We start from the raw sequence: 14,418 nt of genomic DNA, 5'->3' as shown, positions 1-14,418 counted from the left end.
AATATCTTGAATAGTTGTACAATTATACTGGCATCATTTTAATTAGTCGAATAGTAACGACATATTTTTCAAAACATGTAAATTTATAATGATAAGGATCCAATTAACTTTAAAAAAACGGGGGAGCATACACATGGTTATGAGTAGGTTGATAAATTAAGAACAGTATCTGTTCTGAATTTATATAGAACTACTCAGCATTCTGGGTAGATCTTGGCTGTCTAACCATTTCCAAGTATTTTGGTGGGGCAACACCCTGAATAATGTTCTTGCATAAGGCTTTGAAGTAAAATTCCTGTTTTTTTTTATGAGCTGCCCACGTTTTTGTACAATTATTGTGGTGACAAAAGTAGGACCACCCACAGCCAGGATGGGGCAAGGACAAGGGACTAAGATAAATTCAGCCAAGGACAATGTTGCTGTACCTCCAATTATATATAATTTTACTAGGCCACCTAGATTAAATTGGTATGCTTTGCATTTTTGCCATTATGGTTATAAGTATTTTTAATTCGACATCACTTTTTAACTAAAATATCATGGTGTTATTAGTTTCGGTTGCAATTTAAAAATATGATGCGCTACACTCTATTTATATCATTGAGTCAACCAAGCGTGATTGTCTTTTATAGAGTATCTGCCCTCGAATCAGTTTTGTGCATAGAAAATTCATAAGAAAAAAAAGTTAGATAAAAGACTTTTTAGGGTTTGACCTCATCGGCTATATATATTATCTTGCTCTGCTCCCACATATTTAAGCAAATTGTCTCACCTCCATGACTACATCTCATAATATGTCATTATCTCCTCTATTGGTTTGCCGATGAAGGAAATTTGACCATCCGTCAATATAGTTGGCCTTGTTGCTGCATCTTCATTTACTCCAATATAAACATATTATCATTACTAGATCCATGAGCGTCTATGTTTTCTCTCTCATCCTTCTCTTTTCAAGCCATCATTACGGTGTTGCTAACCCTTATATCCTGACCCTATTTATTGAAGACCCCATGGCAATCTCAAAAAGTCGGTTGATCATAAGGGACATGTTGAAAATGGTCGACGGCATAGGTGATAGGTGCGGTGGTCATTAGAACACATACAGAGGTGACGATGTTGATGACCCTATCAAAGGAGAGACACGTTAGGTTGATATAAATTACATAGATAAGGGATGCAATGTTAATATGCTCTATGTTAAATGAGCATTAACCAAATGGAGTTATAACCGGTGATGCTCTAGGAATTTTCTTTTTTGTTAGGTGGTCCTGTTCCACGCTTCAATATTTTATAACATCGTGAACCCAATATTTATATACAAATGTGCTCAAAATATAACACTAATGTAGCAATAATATATTGTAACATTATAAATACACTAAAAGGCAAAAGCATCATAATAAATCCATAATTTATAAATATTATATAAATAGTTTAATGGATCATGCCTATAAAGTGGATTTAGAACGGATATAGGAGTAAGTTTTTCTAGACCAAAATTGAGGATGTACCACCCTATAACTGCCACTAGTTACGGCGTGTAATAATTGGATTAAAAAACAAAAATACGCCAAATGCACGGGCAAGAGAGGAATCACTTTTTTAATGGAAAATTTGTCAATAAGTGAATTTACAGTGTCAATAAGTACCCGATGGAGTTAAAGCTATAGATCAGGAATCAGGATAGACATATTATCTGATCACTGGATGAGCAGACAAGACTTCCTAAGTCAGCTCACACAGTGCCATGGGCACAGATCTCATTTCCAGATACCCATGTAAAAAACTGTCCCTAGCAATTCAGATTAAGATTCCATTCCGTCTCTAGTACAGATTAGCTGCAAATTGTATTCCCAATTGCCTCTACTCATTAACCTAATCATTGACAAATTGGTCTGTAAACACATATCAATTGTATCACCATGATCCAAACTCTGAACCAACCATGCTGAAGAACATCTGTACAACCATTTTTTGTAGTAAGCTGGAAAGCTCTAAACAAAACCTACCCATCTTTAATTTTTTTTAATGGTACTACCTTTTTTTTAATTGATAGCTGCTAGCATTAGTTGCTCCCTAACTTTGTACTAGTTTCTGAATTTTCTATTGCACCCCACTTGCAAAGAAGACATGGGCAAGGCCACATAACACGTCAAAACAAAAACAAAGTAAGCTGAAGTAGGGAGGAACCCTAGCTTGGGGCAATCACCCTCTTGTCCTTTCCCGTGTCACACAGCTCATCTCACAAGGTCTCTCCAAACACCAAGAGCTCTTTTTTTTTTTGTTTGTAGTTTGGGTTGGAGAGAGCATGTCCGGAGAAGAGGCTGGATTTGGGGTGTTTTCTTCCCCTCTGTGCTGCTGGCTCTTTAATTGCAGAGTTCTTGGATTTCTACATGTGCAAAAACCTCTATGGGTGTTTAGTTGGTGAAATGAAAATTTTTGCGTGTCACATCAGACGTTTGATCGGATGTCGGAAAGGTTTTTTTGGACAAAAATGAAAAAAACGAATTTCACGGCTGGCATGGAAACCGCGAGACGAATCTTTTGAGTCTAATTAATCCGTCATTAGTGCATGTGGATTACTATAGCACTTATGGCTAATCATGTACTAATTAGGCTTAAAAGATTCGTCTCACAATTTCTCACATAATTGTGCAATTAGTTTTTCGATTTATCTATGTTTAATACTCTATTTAGGTGTCCAAAGATTTGATATGATGTTTTTTTTAAACATTTTTCGGAACTAAACGGGGCCTATATATGTGTAAAAAAGAAGGGTTCTTTTGCTTCAGATAACAACTTGCTCAATAGGCATTTTTCTCATTCATATTCTGCTTGCTTGCTACTTATGCAAGTCACCGCTCTCGTGTTTGCTCGTTGGCTTATCACTGCAGTCATGTTTTAAAATTTAAAATTTTGAAGTTAATTGTAAAGTTTTCTATCGTAGTTCTTTTAATCCACTAACAAAATAGATATAAAAGTCTTACACATAAATAAATTAGTTCGTTGGTTCATTCGTTTTTACAAGGTTGTGTTTTGATTGGTGACTTCTGAATGTTCTGAATACTTGTGATCCAGTCAGTAGACTGCTGAATTCTTTTCTTCAGAGATGAACAGTAAACCGTACTGGCCTACACTTACAATACCATTTCACTCTTTGACCATGCCTAGTTGCAGCAGTAAACCACTCTGCTACATCTGCTCCCTTAAAAATTTAATCTTTGTTGCCTTGTGTTTGCTCATAGTCCGTGTCCACTCCATCCACCATTGCCAGCCTCTCTCTCTCTTTTGTTTACTGCAGAGCTCGTTGCTTGTCGTCTTGGAGAGGCAAAAAACTTTTTTTCAGCAGCAGATTCTTCAGCTTGCAAACCATTGCATCTGCATCGAGGTCTGGAGAAGATGGCGTGAGCGTTTGGTTGCAAGCGTTGAAGAAATGTGAGATTAGAGGGGGTAGCTTAGGTTTGAAACCTGTTTGTTTACTGCTGTTGCCATGTGGTGTAATGTGCAGCAGTAATTTTAGTCTCCCGATGCCTTGGCAAATTGACGATGCTGGCCACTGGTCAGTCCGGTGATTTGTTGGGTTAAGCATGGGCATGCACTTGACTGGAAAGCATCTTTTACACTGGGATTTAGAGTGTGTAGTACTTGCTTAGTTCTTGTAAATTTCATACTTATGTCAGAGAAGAAAAGTGGGGTGACTTTTTGAGTTTTTTTTTTTTTTGCTGATTCTTATTCTTGTTGTACGGTGCTGTTAACTTAAAAAAAGGTGTTTTACAATAACACCTTTGCAGGTTAGTTTTTATGATGCCCCCACACTTTTAGCACTGTAGATAAAAGTGTAAGACTGGATTATTGTTTGACAAAAATGATTTAGTTAAATAATAACCTACGGTGTCTTACACATTTTTCCACGGTGTTAAAAAGTGTGGAACATTAATTAGTTTTAATCATGGTCATATCTACAGTAGAACAGAAACCGGACTACAAACTAGAATTTTGCATTCAAATTTTTGGTATATCAAAGATGCTTCTCAAGAATAGTAAAAAACATTTCTTTTAACAGAAATTTAGTTGCCCTGCATAAGCAATTTCTTCTTGCAGTATGAATTGCTTCAGTCACTGTTATGTTTATTTTGAGAGGGCGCATATAATAAGTTGCCAAATATGAAACTATTGAATTAAGGTAACTTTATCATTCTTGAGAAGATATCAGGAGGTACCACTGTTTTCTATATAAAATTTAATACCTTTTGGTACTTTAGATACCAAGAAAATAGTGATACCTTATACTATCTACTCAAGGATAAGAAAAATACTCTTAAATTAATCAGTGCAAGTGTACCGTCATCTGGTAGGAAGGAAGCACTCGAAGTAAGCCTTCTCTCCACTCTATCGACCAGTGGAGCAAAATCAATTACTCTTGGTCTCATGGTACCCAAAGGCAAGCCCAACTAATTAAGTGAAAGGTAAGGATACAATCTTACATCTCGTTAGCCCAGCCAACAATTCCATTTTTCTCATCTAATGTGTTCAAATAATACATACTTGACTTGTGGAAGTTTACCTTTGAAATTTGGCGGGAAGAGGACAGAGTTAGCCTTTCTATTCTGCGAAGAAATGTTTAAGAAAGGTTGTCTCCTCGAGTAGAATTCTTCCGGCAAGACTTTAGCTGATTTAGGGATAAAAAGGAAAGGTTACACAACTTTCTCTTCTTCCAGCATTAACACAACCTGCATCTCATTACCCTGATTCTGGTTGACTTGGTTTTGGTTGCGATAACACCAGACTGTGGAATAGCTTAGTTTTCTTCTTGCTAATCTCAGGGCCTGTTTGGGAGAGTTACTCCTAGCTACAGTTTTTCCCGAACGGTCCACGACTTCTAAGAATCTATAGTTACAAATTCTGAGAGAAGCTAGATTTCAGAACTTTTCTAGATTCTCAGAAGCTGTTTACCAAACAGCTGCCTCTCAAAATCTAAAAGTCCCCCCAAACTAACCCTCGGTATCCCTAGTTGTCCCCCTGAACGGCTCAACATGTTCTTCCATCGGTCGAACTGGTTAAACCCCATATCCATGATCTGGGTGGGGGTTGACTCCAAGAGGCAAAAGATCTTCATCTGGAGCATTAGGGCCAACAAAAAAGAAATCACTATTAAGGCAGAAGACTTGAACAATCCAATACTCCCTGAAGTGAAATTTCCTTGATGACAATTCTTCTAGGCACAACATCCATTCACTAAAAAAAATGTCCTTGCCATCACTCTGCGAGGGACATTGTCATTCTCTTGCCAGTAATCAAGCTTGCCAAATAAATCGTCTTATCGGGAGATATAACTAGTGGTCTGATAACCTAGGGGAAACCCAAAAGCATGAACCAACCCCTCCTATCAGCAGGTGCCGCTCTCTAGTTATATATACTCCTGTAAAAATAAGTAGTAGTGTAGGGTGGCAGTAAATCTGCTGCAATCACTTATCCTCACTAAAGTTTTATGATTTAGCCTTCAAATTTATTGATATTAAAAATCAGATAAATATAGATTGATATCTACGTATAAATTCAAATTAAGGTGATTATTTAATATAAGAAAATTTGATAACACATCATAAATCCGTAGCATAGCATGGATATTTAACTATGAGAAAGATTATGATGAATCTAACACCATTTGTATCATTGTAATGGAAACCAAAAGCATCAACTAGGGCGTCTTTGATCAATGGGGAGCAAACAGCGAAGAGGCCAACTCCAAAAGGATGAGGGGAGCAGACATGACACCTGGGTTCATCTTGGAGATGAGCTCCAATTTGCAGACGATGAACATCAAGCTGATCTCCTGTAAAAAAAAGATTAAGGACTCGTGCTTATTCTAAGCATGGAGCAACTGTGATGTCAGTTCGAGCCAAGCAATTAGGCGTACCATCTTGTGCATGTTGTACATCTTGGCTCGAGCTCATCATAGCACTGGTTAGATTAAACCATCCACAAACAATGTATCATTTATCATCTACCATTTCATCTGTTAATTGGCCCTTGGCAAAGTTAATACTATTAGGCTGCGTTCGGCACTCCCTCTAATTCACGTTCACGTTTTCCAAACTGTTCGATGGAGTATTTTTTGTGAAATTTTTCTAAAGAAAAGTTGTTGTAAAATATCATATTGTCTATTTGTTTTATTTTTTATAACTAATAATTAATTAATCATATACTAATATATTACTATGTTTTTTGTGCTGGGTAACATCCCCTCAGCTGAATGCGGCCCTAGTCTCCTACTAACTCCTTACTCTCTTGCAGAAGCAGCAAATCCATGGCGATTGGCCAGTAATTCCAAGAGATCAACATATTCAGCCAGCATCTGACGACGAGAAGATTACCAAAGAGTAAAATGCAGGGTTTTAGCCCAGCCCATCTAAGCCCGTTAAGCTCTAATTGGGCCTGCTGCTGATAAATGGGCCAGGCCTGATGTGAAACCTGACCCAAGCGACAGGCTTGGGCCCACCAGCAGGTATCTCGAGGCCCCAGGAGTATGTATTGGTAGCGATACGGACTACGTCGTAACGTGTACCGTCCATGCACGCGTGGTTGCCTACGACTACACGTACGTATACCGTATATGTATTACGTGAATAGTGAGTGAACCATCCCTTTTGACGTACGTACGTAACCATAGTACTCAATTAATTCGTACCCTGCACGGCTGCACCTAGCTGGCCGCAAAGGGCTATTTTAGTCCATCGTTTGGCTTTTCTTGTGCTTTTAACTTAAAATTTAGATTTTTATTTTTAAATGTAGAGTTAATTTTTGTTTTTTTTCCATCGTAGCTATTTTTCAACCTTGGTTTTTAATACTAAGAACATATATATCAAAGTTTTATTCATAATTATTTTTTTGAACAAATATGTTGTTTGGTTTTTTTTCATGAAAAATTCACACAATCACCCCCTTTTACTCACTCGTTTTAAAATATAATTAATTTTGCTTATTAAATCTTATACCAAAATATATACATTTTATCACTATTTATTGAATTAGTTGTTTCATGAATAACTTCTTGTTCATTTTTTTAATATTTTATCCCTACATATCATCGTACCCTATCCATTTCTAGTTTATTAAGTTGCCCTCTAGTCTTAACCTTGCTAAATAAGCTATAAATGCTTGCATTTTGCTAAGGATATTGTAGCATGTATAGTGTGAGTGTGTCTCATGATATATACTACCGTCTCTATTTCATAATATAAGACTTTCTACAATTGTCTATATTCATATGGATGCTAATAAGTCTAGACATATATATATATAACTAATACACATGGATCAGTGAGGATATAGGTATAGATAAACAGTCTTGCGGAGGGAGTAATAGGTAGTAAAGGACTAGCAAAATTTGCTACGATACACTTAAAATAGCAGAATCAAATAATCTTTTATTATATCCGTCCTAAAATAAATGCATCTCCCTAATTCAAGTTTGAACTAAATAAGACATGACTCTACCTCCACCAAATATACGATCACTTAGGAGTGAACCTAGGCGGGTCGAAGACTACCCTAGCCAACCACGTTGTGTTTTTTTTAGCTTTTAGATGAAAGATTATCTGATTTTTATATCTATTTAATAGTGTAAACAATAAAACTAGCTAATACAAACTTAAAAATCTATTTTAGAAAGGTAGGGTAGTGAACTTTTATATAAAAACATTTATCAAAAGGTACGTAGTTAAACGGTCAGAGAAACGTAAGTAAACAAATTTAAGAAAAATGCAGAGTAAAGAACACAACTTTTCTTATCATTTTTTTCATCTTTGATCTATTAAAAAAAAGGCAGTAAGACGGGTTGATGACGAGACGACAAGGAGGGCTATGCATGCACAGTTGCTACGTACATGTGCCAAGTGCCACTGTACATGAAACTATTCAGCACCAGCTTGTGCGTGTGCTACGTGACAGCGCTGCGGCAGGCACCAGGTAGCTAGTAGGCATAGCCTGAAACCTCCTCGCCTGTGGAAAAATTTGTGATTATACCACTGTCAAATGCCAACGACTGATTTTATCAAAATACTATTCTTAACATAGAACACGCTAAGGCTACTTTGATTCAAAGGAATTTTAGAGGATTTTATTCCTACAGAAATTTTTTCTACAAAGCTCTTTGAATCAAAGGAATGAACCCTATAAAATCTTATAAAATTCCTATAGAATGCATTTTTCTGTACAAGTTTTGGAGGAAATTTAACAAGAGGTTGAACCTCATAGAAAAAATCCTTTGAGTCTATATCTCTTCTCAGATTCCTGTGTTTTTTCTATGGTCTAATCAAACGGTCATTCCTACGTTTTTCTGTGTTTTGCAATCCTCTGTTTTACACCTATATTCTCGTCAGAATCCTATATTTTTCCTATTTCTCCGTTTTTTTATTCATGTGATTCAAGTGAACCCTAAAATACCATCATAATCACTTTATATTTACTCCTTTACCATTGTGACAGTTTTTTTTCATTTTAATTACTTTAACCCTTCCAGGCCACGCGAAAAACCAACATACCCTTATTCTTTTTTCATTAAAAGAAGGATGGAGATCGATCTGTTCTGTCTTCTCTCCGTTCCCCCTCCTTTTCGTCTCTCCCAGCAGCAAGGACGCAGGAGGCTGCAGCAGCTTGGGTAGCAGCCCGCCATCCTTCCTGCTCCTCCCCTCGGAGCATATGATTTGGGATTTTTAAGATTGTTGTGTGTAATCATGTTTTATTGGAGCACATATAAACTACTGTTATTTAAGGTTGCTGTGTTGAAAACTAAAATTATATTAATTAATTGTAGTGCTGTTATGTTTTGTGATTTTTTAATTATTAAGATGCTTTGTATAAAAGAGAAAGCTAGCCAACAAAAAATATCTTTTTATAGGTGTATACATAGGTTAATCTGTAAAAAGCTGAACCAATGTAAAAGAGCAATTGTGGGATGATTATAATGGTATTTTGACGCGTTTCGTGTTAGGGATGATATTTTAGCGAATCATTTGTTGACAGTGGTATAATCACAAATTTCCCCTCGCTGTGTGTGTAGTGTTTGCAGTGGTGCATCGCGCCATGGCTGACCAACATCGAGCCAAAGTGCTCCCTCTCCCTCCCGAATAACCACTTCTAACAATTTAGTTATATCATCTCAGCCAACTACAAACTCCAGCCATTAAAATTTCTTAACTAGTTGCTCTACTAAAATAATCATAACATTTCTATTCATTTAATCTCACATATTTTCTTAATATTTAATTGAATTCAACTCGGTAACTTTGGGCCCGTTTGGCACAGCTCCAGCTCCCAACTCTAACTTAACTGGAGCCGGAGTTGTGCCAAACGGTATAAATTCTATTTTTTCGAACGGAGTTGGCGGAGCTGCTCCTAGAAAATGAACTACAGGGGTGGAGCAGGGTTTTTGCTGCTCCACAGCTCCACTCCACGCCAAAAGACTCACTACCATTTATTATTTTATTGTAATTACTTGAATCTGTCACTCATGCTACTACATATTATTAGTAAATATTTATATTGTGTGTTAACTATCATATAGTATTTTATAACCATATAGTTCAGTTGTTGAAGTTCAAAAGAAAAATAATCAGTATTTAATTACATGAAAAAAACATAATTAAATTATGGAGTAATCATGACTACCATAATCCGCAAGGCTATTATTGTCAATATACTTCGTATTCTCTTCTAGGAGTTCTGGAGCAGACCAAGCTAACCAAACAGTTTTAATCCATTATTCGGCTCTCATAGGAGCAGCTCTCACTGGAGTTGAAGTTTAGAGTTAGATCTGGAGTTCAGAACTCTGCCAAACGACCCTTTATATTTTTGTGCGAGTCAGGGAGAGGACCATCAACAACTCTTACATTTTCTTTGGTCGTATTGTTAGAGAATGGAGCATCCATGTTTAGATTCTCATGAATTTTTTGTCTCTGTCACATCAAATATTTGTAAACTAATTAGAAGTATTAAATATAGACTATTAATAAATCCACCCCACACTCTGGACTATTTTGATCTAGGGACTTTTTTTAGTCTCTTATCACATCGGATGTTTGAACGTTAATTAGGAGTATTAAATATAGACTGATAACAAAACTAATTACATAAATAAAGGCTATTTCATTAGATAAATTTTTAAGCCTAATTAATCCACGATTAGTAAATATTTACGGTAGCATCACATTTGCTAATCATGAACTAATTAAGCTCAATAGATTCGTCTCGCGAAATAGTTTAGATTACGGGATGAGTTTTATTAATAGTCTATATTTGACATGGACAAAAAAAATCAGAGAAAAACAAACATGGTTTATATATGTTTTAGAAAGAAACAAGACCTCACATGACATAAGAATCCAATAACAATCCAATTGCCTATCTACGCATGCAGCTGAGATAGGCACATCCTAGCCTAGACAGCTATGAACCATATATAACACTCCCTCTGTTTTTCGTTGACACCGATTGACTTTTTTTTATGTTTAATCTTTCATCTTATTTAAAAATTTTATTTAAATATACAAAATAATTATATTTAAAGTTATTTTAGTAATAAATCAAATTATAATAAAATAGTCAATAATTATATAAACTTTATTAATAAGACGAAGGGTCAAACATAGATCAAAAAATCAATGATATCAAATAAAAAATTGGGTGGAGTATATACACTCACTGAACTATCAATGTCATCAAATAAATTTTTAGCCTTAAATTTAGAGTAGATTTTCGGGTTTATTATTATTATTATTATTTATTAATCTTGACTTTTAGATCACTAAGAACACTTATATAAAAGTTATATTTGTAAATTATTATTTATTTATAAATAAATCATTTGGCTTATTCTCTTAACCAACCAATCACCAATAGTCAATTGAATGACGAAGCCATCCGGTTAGGCCATCACCGCTCAACTATGGGCCTGATTGGAGATGCCTGACTCGATGGACATAGGTATAAGTGTAATTTTTACCCGTTGGCATACCCGCCTGAGACATTAATACTAAATGGATAGTGGCTGTGTTTAAATTTTTACCGGTAGGTAACCCGTACCTGACCCGATATATATACATGCTGAGCATATAGTTTGAATTTGGCCCATTAGCCTTCTTTTGGCCCAATTAGCCCATATAAACAATCACACACACACACACACACACACACATATATATATATATATATATATATATATATATATATATATATATATATATATATATATATATATATATATATATATATATGGTTTCCCCCTTCCCCTGCTCTCCATCTTTGCAGTCTGCTGGCTGAGTGGCGGCGGCCGCCGATGGGGCAGCTAGCAGTGGACTCCAGATGGGATGGCTGGTAGCAGTCGACGGCGTCCGTGGGGAATCTGGGCGGCGGTGTCACGGCGGGCCGCCCATGCCATGGAGCAGGCCGGCGGCAGAGGAGCGGGCAGCCGGCGGGTACCCGAGCGCCCATCATGTATGGGTTAATCATTTCGGGTACGGGTCAGGTACGTAAGTGTGGGTATCGGGTCAGGTATGTTCCTACTCTATCTGTTCCCGACCCAACGCATTGCCATCCCTAGACCCGATGCTCTACATAGACTACTACATCCCCCCACCCTCTATCTTCATAGAAGCAGGTCTTCTGTCTTAGGTGAGATAATTTTATGGTTAGTAACTTGTGGATCCATAATAAATTGGCTCTACATGTCACTTCACAGCTCTCGCAAGCACACTCAAAATCTAATAGGACTATAGGAGCCTCTAACATGTGTGCAACAAAAGGTGAGTTTGCACTCAGTGTTTCGTTCACTGCATAAGTATTATGCGATGAGATTAAGTTTTTCTAGGCATGGATAGCGACATTTCTGAATTTGGGAAATAAACTCAGCCTCCTTTGAATTAATTATCTACAAATTCTGCAAACTTCAAACATACTCCCTCCGTTCCAAAATATAATTATTTTAGGGTTTAAATCTTATAAAAAAATATAAGTATTTCTGATACTACTCACAAGACTGATTGTTTCAGCAACCATTTCTCTTTTTTTCCCATTTTATCCTCATCTCCCCTTCTACCCCCATATATTCATCACTTATTGAGGTACACTATAGTTTTTTTTCCTATCAAACCTTAAATCCTTCTAAACAACTTACAAATGTTTATGTTTTAGGACAAAAGATCCATCATCAGCTTGCTGGTCTTAATTTGTCTGTGGATGTACCGGCGATCGAGGGACAAAATTTCCACATGGTAAAAACGCATCGATCAGCAGGGAGCTAGGCAGGCATGCAGGAGGACATGTACAGTCGTTGTTGGTAGGGTTGCTTGAGAAAGAGGGACAAGGCAGGGCATGCAGATGCAGCAGGGAGCGAGAGAGGCTTTGATCACTGTTAGTCGCGTGTGCTCACCACTCACCACGGCGTACACCGCTCATACAGCAATGCACGGCTAAACGGTATACTTAGACCGCGTTCGGCTCCCCACAAGTTAACTTATCACTCTCGTTTTCCACGTGCACGCTTCCCAAAATGTTAAACCGTGTACTTTTTATAAGAAATTTCTATAAAAAGTTGTTTTAAAAAATCATATTAATCTATTTTATATTTTTTTAATAATTAATAACTAATTAATCATGTACTAATCTATAACTACGTTTTTCACGCCGGGGTAAGTTAACTTACCCGCCTTCCAAAGAACGTGGCCTTACTAATGAAAAATAATTTATTAATAAAATATTTATATTCATGCTCTTAGAATATAAAAGCTAAGATTGAAAAATAAATTATGATAAATTTTTTTTAAGATTATCTTCAACTGTAAGGTTAAAAATTTAAAATTTGACTTAAAATATAAGCAAAAAGATGAGAGTGATAATGGTTGTTACCATTGGTGACGCCTGAATTTGCAGGATAACTTAACTGATTGTTCGTGTTCTCTTGATTTGAACTTAGATATTTATACAGCTTCTCGCGTGTTGCAGCGGGATATCTTAATGGTTAATAAACACATGGCGAAATAACCATGATTAAAATGTATAGGGAAATTGAGATGTTTGAGCCGGGTAATTCACTTATGTAGGCGGCTAGCTTGGCAAATGTCTGAGAAGCACGTTGATCTAATGACAGGAACATATATATTGACATTTTGCTCAACTTAGCAGGTTGTAATTAAACTGGATGCAGGGAAAGAATGATAAATCAGCTATAGGCTCATGCTATATGAGGCCGTCTTCGCTTTAGAAAATTCTAGTTTAAGTTTATCAGCCCCACACGCAACAAGTAATTACTACTCCCTCCGTTTCGCAATACTCCCTCCGTTTCGCAATGTAAGTCTTTCTAGCAATGGCTAGATTCATATAGATACTAATGAATCTAGACACATATATAAATTATATGCATTTATTAATGAATAAATTTTGACAATGCTAGAAAGATTTATAATATGAAACGGAGGTAGTATGTTTATTACAAATTTTAAAAAAATAAACTTAATTGATTTTTAAAGAAATCAATATAAATATTCCTTTTTTATGAAACAGACCGTTTAGCACTAGCGAGCGTGTTCGCGGGAAACAGAGCCGAAACCTCACTTCCAGAGGCTGCCAAAACAATTTCAAAAAAAAAAATCATATACTCCTGCTCCATCCATTCCATTTTAGTTTAGCAACATATATATTTTTGTATATATATAAATTTATTAACACATAAATTTATAAGGCCATATAAAAAAGTCTTAAGAGATATAATATGGTATTCATAGCGCGTCCTAATACAGTGGAAACGGACGCGACCACCAACAAAAGACGATCCCAATTTTGCAGTTGTCTCTAGCTCATGGCGTGCACGTCATGGACCAGCCAGATCGATCATGATCAGCAAGCAGTGGCTGTGGTGTGTACATGCATGGCGACGATGGGGGTTCATTGTTTAGCTGCTACAGATAAAAAAACCAACGACATATTTGATTTATAAATAATATATATATATATATATATATATATATATATTAGTGATATGAAAGAAAGGTGGAAAATTAAACCATAATAAAAAAAACCTTAAAGACAACATCAAAATTAAAATAAAAAATTAGTATTTATTGAATAAATATAAGCAGAAGCGAAAACACGGCGGAAACTATGCCCTAGGGCGGCCTAGTGCAATGTGCATGAATCACTGGGGAGGCGCAGGGGCATATGCAGGGGAGGGATGCAGTTCCAAGCGCAACCATCCAAATTAAGCGCGCTCTCGCTCTCTCCCTCTCCCTCCCCGCTGCCGCCGGAGGGAGACGATCGAACGTCCTGCGTACGTAGGCTCATCGGCAACGGCGCCGCCGTGGCGCCATGCGCGCCGGAGAGCAACACGTCAGGATGGGATATAGTATACGGCCGAAGGTGGTGGTT

The 14,418-nt window shown here is 36.6% G+C and overlaps 1 pseudogene; it reads right to left on the bottom strand.

The window, feature by feature from the left end:
• Window positions 1-5,151: 5,151 nt before the first annotated feature.
• Window positions 5,152-5,957, bottom strand: LOC107305383 (annotated as a pseudogene).
• Window positions 5,958-14,418: the final 8,461 nt, after the last annotated feature.

Source organism: Oryza brachyantha, chromosome 12 (assembly GCF_000231095.2).
Source record: "Oryza brachyantha chromosome 12, ObraRS2, whole genome shotgun sequence".
Lineage (NCBI taxonomy): Eukaryota > Viridiplantae > Streptophyta > Magnoliopsida > Poales > Poaceae > Oryza > Oryza brachyantha.
Note: the sequence above shows the minus strand (reverse complement) of the source record. Positions and strands in the feature narration are given on the sequence as shown.